Here is a 19,465-nt window from a genome sequence, read left to right on the forward strand (position 1 = left end):
AATGAATATTAAAACATTTATAATGAAATATCTCAATTTCTTTTTTATGTACAAAGTTTGAAACCCTGTGTGTGTTTTTCACATACAGTACAGCACATCTCAGTTCAGACAAACATTTCAATAGTGTTGAAGTAGTAGCTCCCCTGTGACCTTTGGTTACTATATTGGACAGTGTAGATGTGAACAGTATTTTGCAGTTCAGTTCTGAGGTCCTATGATTTTCATTTTTCTTCTTGCATATTTAACTGTTCCTGTCAATAGTTTACTTCCTTTAAAGAAATTTGAGTAGCTTCTATCTGACAGAAAAAGCAGAATATTTTATGTAACTCTCATTGCTTTCCAGGTACAAGCTCTTTCCTTCCTTCCTCAGCTAGACTTGTTGAGAGTATTGATTATAATTAGTATCTTTCCTTCCTTACCTTTCACTCAAACTGTTGTAGTGTGGCTTCTATTTTGCATAAATAGTTCTTGTTAAAGTCACAAGTGATCTCCATTCTTATCACAAATTTCAGAAAGTCTTTTTTTTTTTTTTTTTTTTTTTAAGCAGTGTTCGGCTTTCAAGCAGCATTTGGTGTTCTTTTGAAGTCTTTTGGTCACTTCCTTGGCTTCTTAGTTTTCCTTCTGCCTTTCTGGCTCTTTCAGCCTGGCATCCTTTGCAGTCACCTCCTTCTCTAACCTGAACATCCTCAAGGCTTTATTTGGACTTTTCTTCTTCCTTGTTCCTCTTTTTTCTCTCCTTATGCTACATCATCTGTAGTCCAATGACTCCCAAAATTTCGTCTTCTACCCACACTCCTTCTCTGAGTTCTGGGTATCCAATGCTTGCTTGACATTTTTGTTTTAATGTCTCAAAGATAACTTAAGCTCACAAACTTAGTATTTCCTCCCATTCCCTCCAGAAACAAAAGAATCCAGGCCGTCTGCCAGTGTGTGCTGTATCTCTCGGAATGGTACCACTATTCATCATACTGCAAAAGTGAGAAACCTATGAGTCATCCTTGCCACTTTGCACTCATTCCCCTATCCAATCACTGAGTGCTGTCAACTTGAATTTCTAAATATTCTTTTAATCTAAGCTGCCACCATCCTATTAGGTTGGTGCAAAAGTAATTGCGTTTTTTGACATTGAAAGTAATGCCAAAAACCACAATGACTTTTGCACCAACAAAGCTGCAGCAATAGCCTTGTAACTGAATTTCTCATATTCACTATGCTTTCCCATCACTATTGTGCCCAAAACAAAACTGATCATTGTTGCCCAATGCTCCCTGCATTGTCTATGTCTGGTTTGCCTCTTCAGTGTTTCACTTCCCCAGTGGCACAATAATTCCTTTGGTCGTGCGGCCTTTGTACATGGTACTCTCCATGGACTCTTCCTCTCCCTTCCACCTTTCCATACACCCACTGTTAACTTTCAGTTTAAGATTTCACTTCAGTCCTTATTTCTTTTGAGAGGAGGCCTTCATCCTCCAGTCTAGAACAAACTCATTTTCCCTTAATGGTTTTAGTTAGTGGTAGTATATCTATTAACATGGTTGCTTGAGTATCCTTAAGCTAACTTCAAGCTCCATGAGAAGCTGACTTTGTGATTGATCACCATTATGTCGTTGTTATCTAGTAGAGGCCTGGCACAGTAGACGCTCAATTGATACATACTAAATAATAGGCCTAATTCTTTACATATTAATATGGTACAAAAGAATCTTACCTACCTTATATTTGTTATCTAGATTCTCTAAAGGATGTTTGGCAGAGAAATTGCCCTGTTTTGCATATGTGGCATTAAGACCCAAAATAACTAAATGACCTGACCAAAATCATAGACATGCAGAACTAGCATTGGAAATTGGGGCAGGCATTACTGAGTCTCAGTTGGCATTCATTTCAGTATCCTATAGTTTAATACTGCATAAGCTCTTGTTATTTTGGTGACTTTTTTTTCTTTTTTAAAATACTTATGACATGTTTTTATATTCATTGAATATAAAATAGAAAAGATTTAGGCTCCACAGTTCTAGTGTATGGATGTATCTCTTCCTAGTAGAAAAATTTTCAAAAATTAATAAGAAAGTTTTTATACATGGAATCTTAGTTTTTTGTATTTCCTCTGCCATCCCGTCCTTATCTTCCAAAAGTATGATATAAATTTTTTAATGTAATATGGGTTGTACTTTGCAGTAACTAGTAACTTGTGTCTGTTAAATTTAACTTTAAATTAACATCGTGTTAAAAATTCAGTTCTTTGGTTACTTGAGTCACATTTTAGGTACTTAATAACCACATTTGGCTAGTTGTTATCATTGGACAATTGAGATACCAAAGATTTCCATTATCACAGAAAGATAGTGCTGTCAAGGGAGGTGATATCTAAAATTACTTTTTTCCTTCCTTCCTTCATTCTTTCCTTTATTCCTTTTCTTCCAGGTTAGTCACCACTAGTTTAAAGTCATTAGAGAATCTAATGTTCTTCTAATTTTGCATAGGATCCTTCCTTAAATAAAGATGTCTAGAACATTAGGTTCTCAATGAAGTGTTTCAATCAATGGATCTGTTTTCTTTGTGAGAGTGGAGATTTGGGCCTGTGAAAATTTAGTATTGTATTGTTAGAAATGCTAGTTTCCAAAGCATTCTTAAGTTACATATCTGCGTTTGGTCTTCAGTTGTTGGAGTAGGTGGGTTTTTTAGAAGGTTGTGGAGTAGCAGTCTCATTTTGCAAGGCTGTGGTTTGCCTTCAAGCTAATACCTGGTAGGGCAGGTCTCTGTATCCCTGTATTTTTCTTTTGGAACAGTGATTCCAAAATATCTAAAAGAACCACCTGGGGGAAAATGGCTGTTTCCCCTTTCCCAAAGAGTTTGTATAGTGTTTTGTTTTTATAAACAGGCAAAGTATGTTTTATTCAACCTCTTAGAGCAAGTTTGACCAACCTACAGCCTGTGGGCCACATGTGGCCCAGGACGGCTTTGAATGTGACCCAACACAAATTTGTAAACTTTCTCAAAACATTATGAAATTTTTTTTGCAATTAAAAAAAAACATCAGCTATTATTAATGTTAGTGTATTTTGTATGGCCCAAGACAATTCTTTCAATATGGCCAAGGGAAGTCAAAAGATTGGATACTCCTGTTTTAGAGTGTTTGTGGTTTTTAGAGTTTTCCTGGTAATTGTTAAAGAGCCTGGTTTGAGAATTGGTGTCCTAGACCATGTTGAGTCTTTGATTACCATATTGAGAGTGCAGAGTCATTTGTTTTCATTGATGTGCTGATTCTCAATTTTGAAATACCCTGATATAGACAAGTACTATCTATCAAAGTTCTGGCTTTAACTGTTAGAGAACTGTGTACTGAATTAAATTGTCAGTTGTTAAACATCTGATAATGTTTCAGGAGTTTTCTGTAGCCTGGGCACAACAACCTTGCAAGGTAGGTAGTTGACAGATGATCAGACTCAGAAGCTAATATCAACTTGTAAGTGGTAAACACTGGCTATTAGGAAAAGTAATAGATATTAATACCTAATTATTTAGTAGCAGACACTGGTTATAGGAAAGATGAGGTATTAGGAAAAACATCTATGTTTTTACTCGTTAAGTGTGAACAAAACATGGTATGTTGCTATTAAGAGTTCTATTCAAATGTTGTAGGGATATCAGACATATAAGTACGAAGTGATAAGTTTGAATCCTGATGAGTTATTGTGGAACAGTTGGGTCTAGATATTAACCTCTTTTTTTTTTTTTTAAATAAAACCTAATGGTTTAGGGCATAACTTATCAGACTTGATATTTTAGAAACTAATGTTATGGCAAATAATTCGTGATTCTATAGGAGGACTTTTTTTCTTTAAAAATTAAAATGTGAATTTGCTTTTTGTTTATTTAATCACCAATTTGAATCTCATTATTTTGGTTTAAAATGAAACCGTCACGAGAATTGTGTACTCAGAGCATTTGCAAATAAGTATTGTAAAGGAGAAATATTTTTTGGCAAAGCTGGTCAGGACATAGCCTCAGTACTAACTTACCTATAAATTTCTAGAGATTTGCCTAAGATTGGGTTTAGAGAAAATATTGTACTACCTCCCCTGTATCAATCCCAATTATCAGACAGATTTGCTGATCAGAGACAAATTTAAGAACCGGTAATTAAGCAAAATAACTGCAATAACAACAAATAGGCGTTCATAATAAACGGCTTTGAGGCATCTTGCAGAAACAGAAGATAATTTTGTTTCTGCTTTTCATTATTTTCTTATCAGAAAATAGCAGTCTGTAATAACCCTTTAGAGTAGACGTAAGGACAGGAGCTGAATTTTGATCATTGCAATATCTTCATCTAGCATAATGCTAACAAAATTAACAATGTTTTAAATCTCAATACAAAAAAGGGTCAGTGAACTATACAATTTCGGAAAATTTCAGTCTCAAGCCTTCCTAGAGTATTCAATTTTAAGAGTCTGAGGATTAACCTTTTTCAAAACCAACGCTTTAAAATTTTATTCAAAGAATTTCATTGTACTTCGCTTATTTCAAATGTTTGTTGTTTCATGAGGAAAAGGAAGTAATACACAAAGTTTGAGAAATAGGGAAGGTAACTTAAATACCTCAAACCCTTAACCTGTTTGCATTTGTGTACATTTTTAAACTAAAATTTTGTATCCTTCTCTCCCTATCTAGCATTAAGTAACATTTGCAAATAATCAGTTTCATATACCACCTATAGAATATTCATATAATTATAATACTTTAAAGTATATGTACCATAACTTGCCATTTCATGCTCTTTGTACACTTTTTAGTCCATTTACATTTATTGTGATTTGGTTGTAATTAGGCCTGACATCATGTTGTTTCCTATTACCTGTTTTTTGTTTCTCAAATTCTTCTTTCCTGCCATTTTTTTGTGCTAAGATTTTTTGGCCTTTCATTTAATTCTTTATTGAATGTCTAGTTATGCATCTTTGCATTATTTTTTGGTGGTTACTCTACTTTGAATATTGAATTTCTTCAGCTGAAATATAGGAATTTTAAAACACAGTACTTTGTCTTTTCTTAGTGCTCCTGTCATCTAGATGATAAATATGTTGTATTTGTTGCTTTCAATAGTTACATGGCTTTAAAAAACAGAAGAGAAAAAATATGTATGGTTTTAAAATATTTTCATTTATATTCATTCTTTATTTATCAGACTGCTTCCCTTCGTTGGGCACTTCTTGTAATGGAGGTCAGTTGGCAACAAGTTCTCTTAGTTTTTGTTTATCTAAACATGTCTTTATTTTACTGGCGTTTTGAAGGATAGCTTTGCTGGTTATAGACTTCTTAGTTGACAGCTTTCTTCTTTCAGCCGTTTTGGTATGCCATTTCAATGTCTTCTGACCTTTGGTGTTTCTGGTAAGAAGTCAGCCAACTGTGTAAGATGTTATTTTTCTCATTGCTTTCCAGATTTTCTCTTTACCTTTGGCTTTCAGCAGTTTGTGCCTCAGCAGTTTTTCTTTTTGTGTATCCTTTGTGAGTTTAAGTTTCTTGAATCTGTAAGTTGATATTTTTAACTTTTACTCCTTCTGCCATTTCCATTCTGCTATTAAGTCCACCTAGTGAATTTTTCATTTCAAATTTTTTTTTCATGAATTTCTTTAAAAATTTATTCCAGGTCTAGAATTTCTAACTTAATAGTTTTCGTTTCTCTATTAGATTCTATCTCTGTTACTCATTGATATATTTACCTTTGCTTTTGTTTAACTGTTATTACAGCTATTTTTGGAGTCTTTGTCTCCTGAATTTAACATGTGGGCCACATGGAGGTAATTTCTAATGACTGCTTGTTTTTTTTTTTTTTTTTTTTTTCTTGAGTGTGTGTTACATTTTCCTGTTTATTTGGATGTCTAGCAGTTTTTTGGATGGAAACTGGCCATGCAGATACTACATTATATTTGGCTTTGGGTTTTGGGTTGGTTTTTAAAAATATTCTTCTGAAGATTATTGTTGTTAGGTGTTTTTTTTTTTTTTCTAAAAGGCACTTTTTATCTAGGCTCAAACTGCAGACTTTCCACCCCCATCCACTCCCCTCCCCATACAATAACTGATATCTCTGTTCTGTATTTTATGGTTTCCAGCTACTTATTTTTAGGTTGGCCCCTTGTGTAATTTGGTGGCCTGCAGAGATTCAGGGGCTTACCCTTGCTATCATTCTACTTTTTCTAAGAATTTTCACTTAATTTCCAATTCCTCTGTTGACTTTGGGCTCTATTTCCTGATATTTCAAGTTACTAGGACTTTACTCTCAGCCATTTAAGCTATCCACAGTTGAGAAAGGCTCTCAGTTAAAAAGCAGCAAAGTCAGGGATCTGACAAAGTGCAGCTACATGTATCATGAGTATTTTCTTTCCTGTCTTTGCTTCTTTTTCATTTACTCTGGTTTCTTTTCCATCCACATACAGTCATATGTTGCTTGACAACTGGGATACTTTAGAGAAATACATGATTACGTGATTTTGTCATTATGCGTAATGATACAAACCTAGAGAGCATATTCTACTACACACCTAGGCTATATGGTATAGCCTGTTGCTTCTAGGCTACAAATTGGTACAGCATGTTACTGTACGTGGTTGGAACATAATGATAAGTATTTACATATCCACACATATAAACCTAAACAGTAAAAATACAACGTAAAAAGTAAAATGGTACACCTGTGTAGGATACTTACTATTGAATGGAACTTGCAGGACTAGAAGTTACTCTGAGTGACTGGTGAGTGAATGTGAAGGCCTAACACATTACTGTACACTACTGTAGACTTATAAACACTGTAAACTTAGGCTACATTAAATTTATTTAAAAATATATTTTTCAATAATAAATTAACCTCAGCTTGTTTTAACTTTTTACTTTATAAACTTCTAGATTGCTTAAAACTTTTTGACGCTTTTATAGTAACATTTGGCTTAAAACACAGACATATTGTACAAGTGTACAAGAATATTTTCTTTGTATCCTTATTCTATAAACCTTTTTCTATTTTTTAACATTTTAGTTTGTTTTCTTTTAAACATCTTTTTTTGTTAAAACGAAGACACAAACATACACATTAGCCTAAGCCTATAAAGGTTCAAGATCATCCATATCACTGTCTTTCACCCCACACCTTGTCCCACTGGAAGGTCTTCAAGGACTATAACACATGGAGCTGTCATTTCGTATAATAACAGTATATATTCCTTCTTCTGGAATACCTCCTGAAGGATCTGCCTGAGGCTGTTTTATGGTTATTTTTTTTTTTAAGTAAGTAGAAGTAAGCTCTAAAACAATGATAAAAATTGTAAGTACATAAATCGGTAACATATTTATTATTGTTATCAAGTGTTATATACTGTGAATAATTATATCTGCTATGCTTTTATATTACTGTCAGCTTAGTAATTTCTCACAAACACGTGAGAAATGCATTGCACTATGCTCTTGCAATGGCTACCACATCAGTAGGAGAGGAATGTTTTAGCTCCATTATAATCTTATGGGACTATTGTATATGCAGTTCATTGTTGACAGAAACATTATTATGTAGCACTCGAGGGGATTTAACTCTTGGCGTTTCTACTTAATAGTTTGTGGGACCTCTATGAAAAGGACTTCACCTCTGACCCTCAGTTTCCTTATATGAAAAATGGGAAAGGTGATAGAGCTAGAGTATCCTAATCTGAAATGCTCCAAAATCTAAAACTTTTTGAGTGCTTGCATGGTGTGCAAAGGAACTACACATTGGAGCATTTTGGATTAGGGATGCTGAACTCCGGTAGGTGTAATGTAAATATTCCAAAATCTGAAAATATCTGAAATTTGAAACACTTCTGGTCCCATGCAAAAAGGACAAGGGATACCCAACCAGTATTCATAGTGAGAAGTATCATAAATTCCTGTGAGAAATACATGAAAAATCAAGTGTATCTTATCTATCCAGGTGTATACTGCAATGTACTTTTTAATTACATGGTTTTTCATACATACTGCTTTTCCAGTGTTTTACCCATTTATGATGCTACTAGACATGTACTTCTCTATCTACTTATCAACTTTTGGTTCATCTTTAAAATAGTTTGAAATATAAATTGCACAATTATTCATTGATACTGGAAGGTATAAGTTTTCTGGTAACTCTAATTAAAATGTTTTCAAGCTTTTAGTTTATTGACATTAGCAAGTCATGTGGGATTTGAAGCAATGCTATTTCTAATGCATTCTGTTGTAACTCAGTCTTGAATGGTTAGTAAAGAATATGATGGGCTAGGTAGAGGACTGAATTCTTTGTAATCAGCAGTTCTGACTTGGTTCATTGTAAAGTCACATGGTCACACCATCCACTTTTATCTGTGGCACTTGAGTTTTGAGCTTTGCATTAATACCACTGGATATTAATAGCGCATTGTTAACCAGAGGAGATTGGATTCCTGTAAAACAATACTTTGTTTTGAAAGAGTAGTCTGTATGGGGAGCATTACACTGAATACACCAATCACCGACAGCACGGATAGGAAATGTTGGTAGCTTTGGGATGATATAATTGGCCAGCACTTGATTAAAACAAAAATTGTTAGAACAATTGTTAGAATAAACCCAGCCACTTTGGGGTCGAAATTTGCATATGTATGCACATATTTTTAGTTGCTAAATCAGCTATGATTCATGACAGTAATTTAACACTTTGACTTACCTTAGTATTAAGCAGATGCTGTTAAACCATATAAGAAATTTTGATCTTTAAAGTATCCTTAATAACATTTTAATTCAGAAGTTTGTAGGGTGTAAATAAATAGCATTTTTTGGTGGACTTTAACATTTTTGAAATATTTTGGGTTTATTTAAATCAACAATAAGCTACTTGTCAAGAAAGTAATACATTTTTGTATGTTAACAGTGCCCTAAAATAAAGATCCCCACTCTGCTGGCTGTCATTAACCATTATTTAATTTGCTGAAATAATGCTGGGCGCTGAAGTTTTGTTTCTGTTCTCAGACTAGGCAATCTTACATTAACCCCAGACATTCCTTTTGTAAAGTGTGTATCAGTGCCACTAAGGCAAATAGAAAAGAGTTTATCATTTATTAAATTTTTAGTGTCAGAGAAGTTGTGACATTTCTAGTACTGTGACCATTGGTTGCTAAATCCACATTCTTGTGCTATACTCTGTTGAATCCTTTAACACCACCATGCGGAATGGTGATTTCATATTTGTATGCGAAAGTCCCTTTTTTAAAGTCTTTTGGAGGTAATCTTAAACTTTGTCAATATCAAATTATAAGAAACTATGTAGTAGCGTCTAGATTAGTAATGTTTTATGGTATTTATTTTTATGTATTTTTTTCAACATCTAGTTTTAAGCTCACAGTATGGGCAGTTGCAATTGTAGATCGCTTATTTGTTTATAATAACAGCTAAAATTTATTGAGCTCTAACTCTGTTGTCAGGCAGTGTACTAAACATTTAACACATTTTCTCAATGTTTTAAAAGTATTTTTTATTGTGGAATCTAAAAAGAACATAAAATATAAATGTATAACATAAGTTATCAAATGAACATCTATGTAATCACCACCCAGCTCAAGAAATAGAATGTTGCTGGCATCCTAGAAATTCTGTGTGCACCCCCTTCTAATTCCTCCACAAAATAGCCACTGCCCTGACTTACGGTGATAACTTCTTTGGGTATTGATGTTACTGTTTTTTTAATGATTTTTGTCACCTTTATGTATTCCTGAAGACTATTAGTCTAGTTTTTCCTGCTTTAAAAATTTATGTAAATGGAATCGTCTAGCATATTTTCAATCTGACATCTTTTGTTCACTCTTAGTTTGTGACATTTATTTATACTGTGTCTTTTTGTAATTCACTCTTTTTTTTTTTTTTTTTTTTCTTTTTTTGAGACAGTCTCACTCTGTTGCCCAGGCTGGAGTGCAGTGGTGTGACCACGGCTCAGTGCAGCCTCAACCTCCTGGGCTCAAGTGATCCTCTGGCCTCAGCCTCCCAAGTAGCTGGGACTACAGGCAGGTGCCACCATGCCTGGCTAACTTTTTTTTTTTTTTTTTGGTATTTATTGAAATGGGGTTTTGCCTTGTTGCCCAAGCTGGTATTGAACTCCTGAGCTCAAGCAATCCATCAGTCTTGGCCTCCCAAAGTGCTGGGATTACAGGCATGAGCCACTGTGCCCACTCCGTAATTCATTCAATTGCTATTTATCTTCGACTGGATGAATATACTACAATTTCTTTATTCTGCAGTTAAGGATGTTTGTGATGTTTCTAGTTTTTGGCAATTTTAAACAGTGCTGATGATAAACGTTTTTATACAAGTATCTTGCTTCATAGAAGTATTGTATATCTCTAAGGATATGCTGAGGAGTAGAATTGCTAGGATAAAGGTATGCATTTTTTCAACTTGAAAATATGCCCAAACTTTTCTTTCAAAATTGTTTTAACAGTTTGTATTCTCACCAGGAACATAGGAGAGTTTTTGTGTTCTGTACAATTATTGTATTTCCTCACTTCGTCTTCTCAGTATGGAGTGGATAATATCCCCATTTCGCATATGTTGGAACTGAGAACCAGAGGGATTAAATAACTTGCCAAAGCACACATTGCTAATGAGTAGCAGAGCTGGGATTTGAGCCTATCTCTGACTTGAGAACAGACACTCATTTCACTCTACTCTTTCAGGACATTATTTGGAAAACAGATTCCTCGTGAAAGCTCAATATTCATTTACCGTATCTTTGATAAAAATGACAGGAAAGATCTGTGCTGTTGTGGACCTTACATTTTAATACTTATTGAGGGAATGCATAGATTACAAAACACCAAGTACATAAAAAAGATAATTACAGAGTATGATATGTGTCACAAAGGAAATAAACGCGACTAAGAAGAAACAATATGTTAGGTGTTTTGGGAAGGAGAAGGCTGCCTTTAAACTAAGACCTAAAGGATGAGAAAGAGACAGCCATCTTCAAAGTGCATTTAACAGGCAGAGGGAAAGGCAAGCCAAAAGTCCCTCAGGAGAAAATACTTTAAAACCAGTATTTCAGCAAAAGAACATTATATCAAATTAAATATTTTAGTTAGAACCCTCAATTACCTAACTTAGAAGATGAGAGTTTGGTGGGGTATTATGAAATTCAAGGAAAATTAAATAGGAAAGTGGTCTATGGAAAAATATAGGAATGTCACTTCTATGACAGACGAATATTTGCCTTTTCTTTAATCATATCAAAATGTACTATGTGTGGTAACAACATATTTATGACAGATCAAAAGAATTCCTTGGGATAACATTATTTTTCAAGGCTTCGTGAAAAAGGCATGGATGCACAGGTAAACCCAGGGGTCCAGAGGTTGCAGTGGGAAAATATCTAAGGGAAGAAGGAACCTAGTTTGACCTGGAACATTGATTAAAAGGAGATGCTAGCTCGAGCAGCTAATGGGGATTGTTTAATTGGAAAAAAATCCTAGATAATGTAGAAACCGAATGATTGGCCTATTTTACCTACCCTCTCTACCAGAATAGCCTCCAAATAAACTTCCAAAGTTAAATAACACAAAACTCTATCTAGTACACAATTTCATACTTAAAACATTTGAATCTGGGTGCAGTGGCTTATACCTGTAATCCCGACACTTTGGGAGACCCAGGTGGGCGGATAACTTGAGGTCAGGAAAGTTTGAGACCAGCCAGGCCAACATGGTGAAACCTGTCTCTACTAAAAATACAAAATAAACTGTACGTGGTGGCAGGTGCCTGTAATCCCAGCTACTTGGGAGGCTGAGGCAGGAGAATCGCTTGAACCCAGGAGGCAGAGGTTGCACTGAGCCAAGATTGCACCATTGCACTCTAGCCTGGGCGACAGAGCAAGACTGCAACTCAAAAAAAAAAAAAAAAAACAGGTTTGCTTTCTCAGATGGATTTTCTGGACACTATAGCAATTCTTCTCTAAAGGTAGTCTGGTACAGCTGTTTGTAACAATCCTGTATAGCAGTTTCGTAGATGCTGCATGCCCTGGGAAGTATTTCTACAAAGTTCAGAATTTAAAAAATCTCCTCTGGAGCTGTCCAGTGCAGAACTTCTGCTGTCCTTTTTATGAGGACCATGTTAGAAGCCCTTAGCTTCTGCAGAGTTGGGAACAAAGGAATGAGGGAAATAGATACCTAAAAATAGATACCTAAAATAGTTTACCTTGACTCATTATAATATGTGGAATTCTATCGTTTGGAAAATGGACTTAAGTGTTTTCAGTGAAACCATCAGGAATTTAAAACTAGATCCAAAAAGAAAAACTATTTCCCTCTCCATTTTGACAGAAGTCACTGTTTATAGTACACTGAGAAGTTCTTTTTATCTTTTGGTGAGGATTAGAGTAGTAAATGTAATGAAACATCCTAAGTGGTAAGATCAGTGTTTTATATCTAGGGTTGAAACTCACAAAAGAGGACTGAACCTAAGCCATCACTTATGACTTAACACATATACATGATATTTAAAGCTATGAGTCTGGTATGATAACCATAGAAAATAACAGCATGAGTAAGGGAGACGGGTATAGGACCAAGTGCTAAAGGAACTCCTACCACTTAATTGCTGGGTAGAAGAGTGTGTTGTTTCAAGGAAGGGAGTGGCTAACAGTGTCAGATGCTACTGTAGTAGTTCAGTGAGACAGGGATTGAAAATATACATTAGCTTTAGCAGCCGAGAAGTCATTGGATGTCTTAATAAAACGATTTTGGTGTTGTGGTGAGGGGAAGCCAGGTTGGCTTGCATTTAAGAATGTGCTGCACTATTAGAAACTTTGACTAGAGTCAGAGTGCAGTAAAAAGTTAACTGTGATTAAAGGAGAGGGAATGATCAAGTTGAGGTGGAAATTTAAATATACTAGGGAGAGAAGAGATCATCCTTAGTGTAAAAATTATCCTTTTCTCTACATCCTGCAAAGAAGTAATGACTATGGAGACCAGAGTTTCCATCTTTTTTTTTTTTTTGTACTTTCCACATACTCAGAAAAGTGTTCAGCTTTCTATGTTTTCTGTTTTTCTTTTCATCTGTTTGTACAGCTTCTTTATCTACTAGCTTTTTATCCCTGGCTCCTCTCCTAGGTTCCAGTCATACATTTTTTAACTGCTGGATAGGACTCTTAATTGTCCCATAGCTCCTCAAATTCAACATGTTCAACTGAATCTTTTCCTTTTTGATTACTGAGGGCCTAAATATCTGGATCTTCCATTCTCTCCTTTATCTCTTCCTTTCTTCCCCCTGTTCTTCTCTCTCCTTCCGGTCCCTGCTGGGAGACTTCAAATATTCATAATGCTATTTTTTGAAAGATTATTTTCTGGAATAGTTCTAAATTTGGTCAGCTTCGTTTAATATAACATTACCCATAAAATCATGTATGTTGCCAATTTCTACTGTTTATCCATTAGTGTGGAATATACAGTAAAAACCAAAAATCTATCATTTCTGTGAAAATGGCAGGTGGAGTGAAGATTTTTATTTATGTACCTTTGTATCAGCATAATTTATAGTTCATAATTGCACACTTGAACCTCCTTGATTATATAGTTTTTATACTTTTTAAATTAAATTTTTTTTGTGTGTGTGAACCAAATACCGTACCTGCTAATTCTCTTATTTCTCTGAAACGAATTTAAAGAAACAAAAGATGTATCTTCCACTTTGGTTTCCTGGTATTTCAGGAAATTAATATAATTATGAACCCAATTTTATTATATTTAAGTCTACTAATTGAACTACAAATAAAAACAGTTATTTGCTTTTGACTTTTGAACTGTATTTGAGAGATAACTAAAACACTTTTAAAAATAGATCTGCCAGAAGATGATAGGGAAGATATATTTTTTATTTTGTGTGGACATACCTTTATTTTAAAATAAAATACTGGAAAATTTTACTTTGTTCTTATAACATAGTTGTGTGTAGTATGGTGGAAAGCTAGTTGCATAATTATTGCTAGCTCTTCAACTTTGAGTTGGAATTCTGGTAAACACCCACAGCAAAAATTTTTGGATGCCTGCATACTTTTGCATTGTTAAAAAAGACACCCACATGAAATCTTAGCCTTGGAAAAATTAGCATACTAAGTACATACATCTTTATAGTTTTCTTTTAACGTAGATGGGAAGAGAGATGCCTTTTTTGTGTATATTATAGACGTTATATTTTCTTGTAATACTTGGAGGTCATACATTTTAAAGTCTACTTTCATTAAAAAACTGAAGAGCACTATGTGTTCTATGGTGAAAGCTAAGGAACTCCTCTTTAAAGTTTGTTGAATTAACTGGCAGACTTCCTTGTTCTGACTTTATTTGAATAATTGAACAGTTGAATCATCGATCCCTATTCAGAGTCATTTCTTATCATTTGGGATTGTCCCTGACTCTGCTGCCTGAAACACATTAAACAGTCGTAGAAGTACAGCTGAAGTGGGTTGTGACTGTGATTGAGCTCCACAGGCCCCTAGTCATATTTTTTTTCTTTTACTGTTTATGCATACTTCTTATTTTTGAATTATACTTTAAGTTCTGGGATACATGTGCAGAACATGCAGTTTTGTTACATAGGTATACATGTGCCATGGTGGTTTGCTTCACCCATCAACCCATCACCTACATTAGGCATTTCTCCTAATGCTATCCTTCCCCTACCCCTCCACCCCCCGACAGGCCCCAGTGTGTGATGCTCCCCTCCCTGTGTTCATGTGTTCTCATTGTTCATCTCCCACTTATGAGTGAGAACATGCAGTGTTTGGTTTTCTGTTCTTGTGATAGTTTGCTGAGAATGATGGTTTCCAGCTTCATTCATGTCCCTGCAAAGGACATGAACTCATCCTTTTTTATGGCTGCATAGTATTCTATGGTGTATATGTGCCACATTTTCTTTATCCAGTCTATCATTGATGGAAATTTGGGTTGGATCCAAGACTTTGCTGTTGTGAATAGTGCTGCAGTAAACACATGTGTACATGTGTCTTTATAGTAGAATGATTTATAATCCTTTGAGTATATCCCCAGTAATGGGATTGCTGGGTCAAATGGTCTCTGGTTCTAGATCCTGGAGGAATCGCCATACTGTCTTCCACAATGGTTGAACTAATTTACACTTTCACCAACAGTGTAATTTCTCCACGTCCTCTTCAGCATCTGTTGTTTCCTGACTTTTTAATGATCATCATTCTAACTGGTATGAGATGGTATCTCATTGTGGTTTTGGTTTGCATTTCTCTAATGACCGGTGATGATGAGCACTTTTTCATATGTTTGTTGGCTGGTTTATGCATACTTCTAACAACTTCAACTTTAACCATTACTGGTTTCTATGTTCATACCAGCAAGCAGAAGAATAATAGGCATCTTCATTTTAAGTAGGAAGAGGGCTAACAATAGGCAGGCATATTTGCTGAAATGGGAAGTGACAGTTTGCAGTCTCATACAAAGGAAGAGATGAGAAAAATGACCAGAAGTAGTCACTTCAAGAATTATATTGTGATCCAGCAATTCCACTCCTAGGTGTATGCTCAAGATAAATGAAAACATATTTTCACCCAAAAACTTTAGACAGATGTTCATGGCAGCATTATTCACAATAGCCAAAAAGTAGAACCAGCCCAAATGTCCAACTGATTAATTTTAAAAAAAAGTGGCATATCCATACTATGGAATATTATCTGGCAATAAAAAGGATTGAAGTACTGATACATGGTATAACATGAATGAACCCTGAAAACATGCTAAGTGAAAGAAGCCACACATAAAGCCCACGTATTGTGTGAGTCCCTTTATATGAAATGTCAGAGCAGGCAAATTCATAGAGACAGAAAATGGTTGGTGATTGGCAGGTCCTGAAGGAAGGGGAAATTGAAGTATTTCTTTTTGGGGTGGTAAAAATATTCCAAAGTTTATTGTAGTGATGCTGGGAATAAGAGTACAACTTTGTAGACACACTAAAAATGATTAACTTGTAAACTTTAGTGAATTGTGTGATATTTGAGTTATATCTCAATAAAGCTTAATAAAGTTTAAAAACAATTGCAAATTTGGGGTAATTTTAAATTTTTATGGGGTTGGTTCCATTTTCCGTAAGCCTGGGGGGCATCCTTTTTATAGTACAGTAAAATAATCATAGATTGATAATAGTTATGAAACAGTGTGCTGTAAGGAAAATATTTAATGTCTTTTAGGATCTCTTTTGAAAAATGTATGAACTATTGTCATAAATGTTTAACATTAAACTTCATATTTGAATTCCTGGTTATCTTAAAATGACTCATTTTCCATGTATTTCACATAGCTGAAGTTAGAGCCATGTCTGTTAATGAAAACATGAGGATTAATTAAAAATTTAATTATTTTTCTCACCATTACAAAGCCCAGTTAAAATAATTTTCAAAAAATGTACTTAATTAAGTTCATCATTGTCCTGAGAAAGAGGAGCAGAGCGGTTCTTGGCCAGGTCAGCAGAACTCCTGGCAACCCTCACCCGGGTGTGCTGGGGCACAGGCTATGATTGTCCTGGGGCGGCGGAGACCCGTGCGCTTGCCTTGCATGCCAGGCAGCACCCTTTGGAGTCACTGCGATCGGCTGGTATGCCCCTGCCAAAGCCTCGGCTGCTTCTGTCCACCTCTTACACTTCTCCATTTATCCATGGATCATTTCGAGAGTCCATCTTGTAAATGTTTAGCATTTTGCTGCTCTATTGCTTCTTTCTGGGGACAGTTCCAGCACTCGCTGGGCGGAGAAAGGCAGCTGAGCCCAGAGAAGAGCGAAATATGGAGACCCGGGCTAAAAGCAGACATCATCCTTCCCACCCGCTATTTCTGTATTCAGACAGTGGATACGTCGGGGAATAACTTCATGTCTTCTCCAGGAAAAAAGTCTTCCAGGTGAAAGTCTCAGCACCAGAGGAGCAATTCACTAGAGTTAGAGTCCAGGTTTTAGACCAAAAGGATGGGTCCTTCATAGTAAGATACAGAATGTGTGCAAGCTACAAAAATCTAAAGGTGGAAGTTAAATTCCAAGGTCAACATGTGGCCAAATCCCCATGTATTTTAAAAGGGCCAGTTTGCCATGAGAATTGTGACTGTCCTTTGCAAAATAGTGCAGCCTGGCTACGGGGGATGAACTGCTCGCCCGGAAACCATTGCTTAGATTCAGAGAGATCTGGCACATTTCCCTACTGTGGATCCAGAAAAGATTGCAGTAGAAATCCCAAAAAGATTTGGACAGAGGAAGAACCTGTGTCACTACACCTTAAAAGGTAACAAAGTTTGTATCAAGACTCACGGTGAACATAGAGGTTTTACAACTTTCATGGATGCCATACTACTTTCTTTGACTAGAAAGATGAAGATGCCAGATATGGAGTTCTTTGTTAATTTGGCAGACTGGCCTTTGCTTTGGAAAAAAAGAAATCCAGTTCAAACATCCATCCGATCTTTTTCTGATGTGGCTCCATAGATTCCAAGGATATCGTGATGCCCACCTAAGACTTGACTGACTCTGTTCTCGAAACCATGGGCTGGGTAAGTCTGGATACGATGTCTGTACAAGCTAACATGGGTCCTCCCTGGGAAAAAAACTCCACAGCTATCTGGAGAGGGCAAGACAGTCACAAAGAGAGACTTGAGCTGGTTAAACTCAGTAGAAAACACCCGGAACTCATAGACGCTGCTTTCACCAACTTTTTCTTCTTTAAACATGATGAAAGCCTGTGTGGTCCCATTGTGAAACATATTTCATTTTTTGATTTCTTCAAGCGTAAGTATCACATATCTATGGCACCGTAGCAGCTTATCACCTGCCATGTTTACAAGTTAGTGACAGTGCTGTTCTGAAGCAAGACTCCATCTACTATGAACATTTTTACAATCAGCTGCAGCCCTGGAAACACTACATTCCAGTTAAGAGCAACCTGAGCGATCTGTTAGAAAAACTTAAATGGGCAAAAGATAATGATGAAAAGGCCAAAAAGATAGCAAAAGCCAGACAAGAATTTGCAAGAAATAATCTCATGGATGATCACGTATTCTGTTATTATTTCAGACTTTTCCAGGAATATGCCAATTTACAAGTGAGTGAGCCCCAAATCTGAAAGGGCATGAGAAGGGTAGAACCACAGATGGAGAATGACCTCTTCCCTTGCACTTGCCACAGGAAAAAGACCAAAGATGAACTCTGATATGCAGAATAACTTCTATTAAAATAATGGTGCTCCGAAGACTCTTCTTAACTAAAAAGAATTTTTTTAAGTATTAATTCCATGGACAATATAAAATCTGCTGTGTGATTATTTGCAGTATGAAGATACTTTTCTACTTATTACACAATATTCTCATGACTGTACTTTACATTTTTAGAATTTTATAATAAAACCACCTTTATTAAAAAATATGTATACACACAGTTATTTTATCTGGCTTATAATTCTATTGCTTCAAAAATCAAAGAATTAACAGTAATTAACGTGTAAATATGGAATCTAAGAGCTAATCTAGGTTGATAGTACTTTAATAAAGCATATGGCAATATTGCATTAAATGGAATTGAGTGAATCTATTTGGCTGACAGATGTTGGTTAAGGGAAAAGAGTTTCGATTACCATGTAGATTTTGTACTGTGGTAGCACAGAACTTGCTGCATCTCATTTCTGTTAAAAATATATGTATATATATGGAGAGAGAGAATTCACTAAAGGATGTGAAGTACTGAAAACATGTTTTAAAAATTTAGTTGGTTCTTCTGCATTTAAAGAACATCTGAAATATAGCCATATTATGTTCTCTACTGTTTAGATGTGGGTAGAGGAAGAACCACAGGATGGTGTTAGAGAGTTAATTCTAAACCCAGAACATCTATTTCCTAAACCATCTCCCCTTTCCTTTCATGACCTTTTCAAGGCTCGGTTACTGCTTTGAAAATGTGTCATATGTTGGGATAGAACAAACTCAAGAAGCACTGAAAGAGAAAGAGAAGTTAGAGAACAAAGAATTATGGAATCAGATGTGAAACTAAACACCTAAAAAGGAAACACTAGTTGTCAAATTCATTGTGTCAACCAGTACATATCTGAATCCGACAAAAACTACAAGGGAAAGCAATGAAGAGCACTGAGTCACTGCAGACGAGGAATGAGTAAAGAGAGGAGCTGTGAAGGAATCTTGATATCCATGGGATTCCTGCTGTCATGGACTATAAAAAAACCATATTCATTGGTGATGAAGAAGAGTTTTAAATTGTTAATGATGAAATTTCAGTTGTAGGACTGATGGCAACTAGGTGATATAAATTTGTGGCTTGAGCGATGAGGTCTGAATTGATCGACTTAGCTACCCTGTAATTAGCAAACAGGAATCGTTGTTTCCTCCAGACACTATGAAAAGTGTAGCTAGAATTTGGAATTACTAAAATGGATTTAC

General features: G+C 35.5%; 1 protein-coding gene and 1 pseudogene across 2 annotated transcripts in view; both read left to right on the top strand.

Moving 5' to 3' along the window:
• SLC12A2 (solute carrier family 12 member 2) overlaps positions 1-19,465 on the top strand; it is a 103,330-nt gene that overhangs the window by 9,180 nt on the left and 74,685 nt on the right. The window lies entirely within an intron of this gene.
• LOC141407057 (protein O-glucosyltransferase 2 pseudogene) lies at positions 16,624-18,347 on the top strand (annotated as a pseudogene).

This window comes from Macaca fascicularis, chromosome 6, assembly GCF_037993035.2.
Source record: "Macaca fascicularis isolate 582-1 chromosome 6, T2T-MFA8v1.1".
NCBI classification, from domain to species: domain Eukaryota; kingdom Metazoa; phylum Chordata; class Mammalia; order Primates; family Cercopithecidae; genus Macaca; species Macaca fascicularis.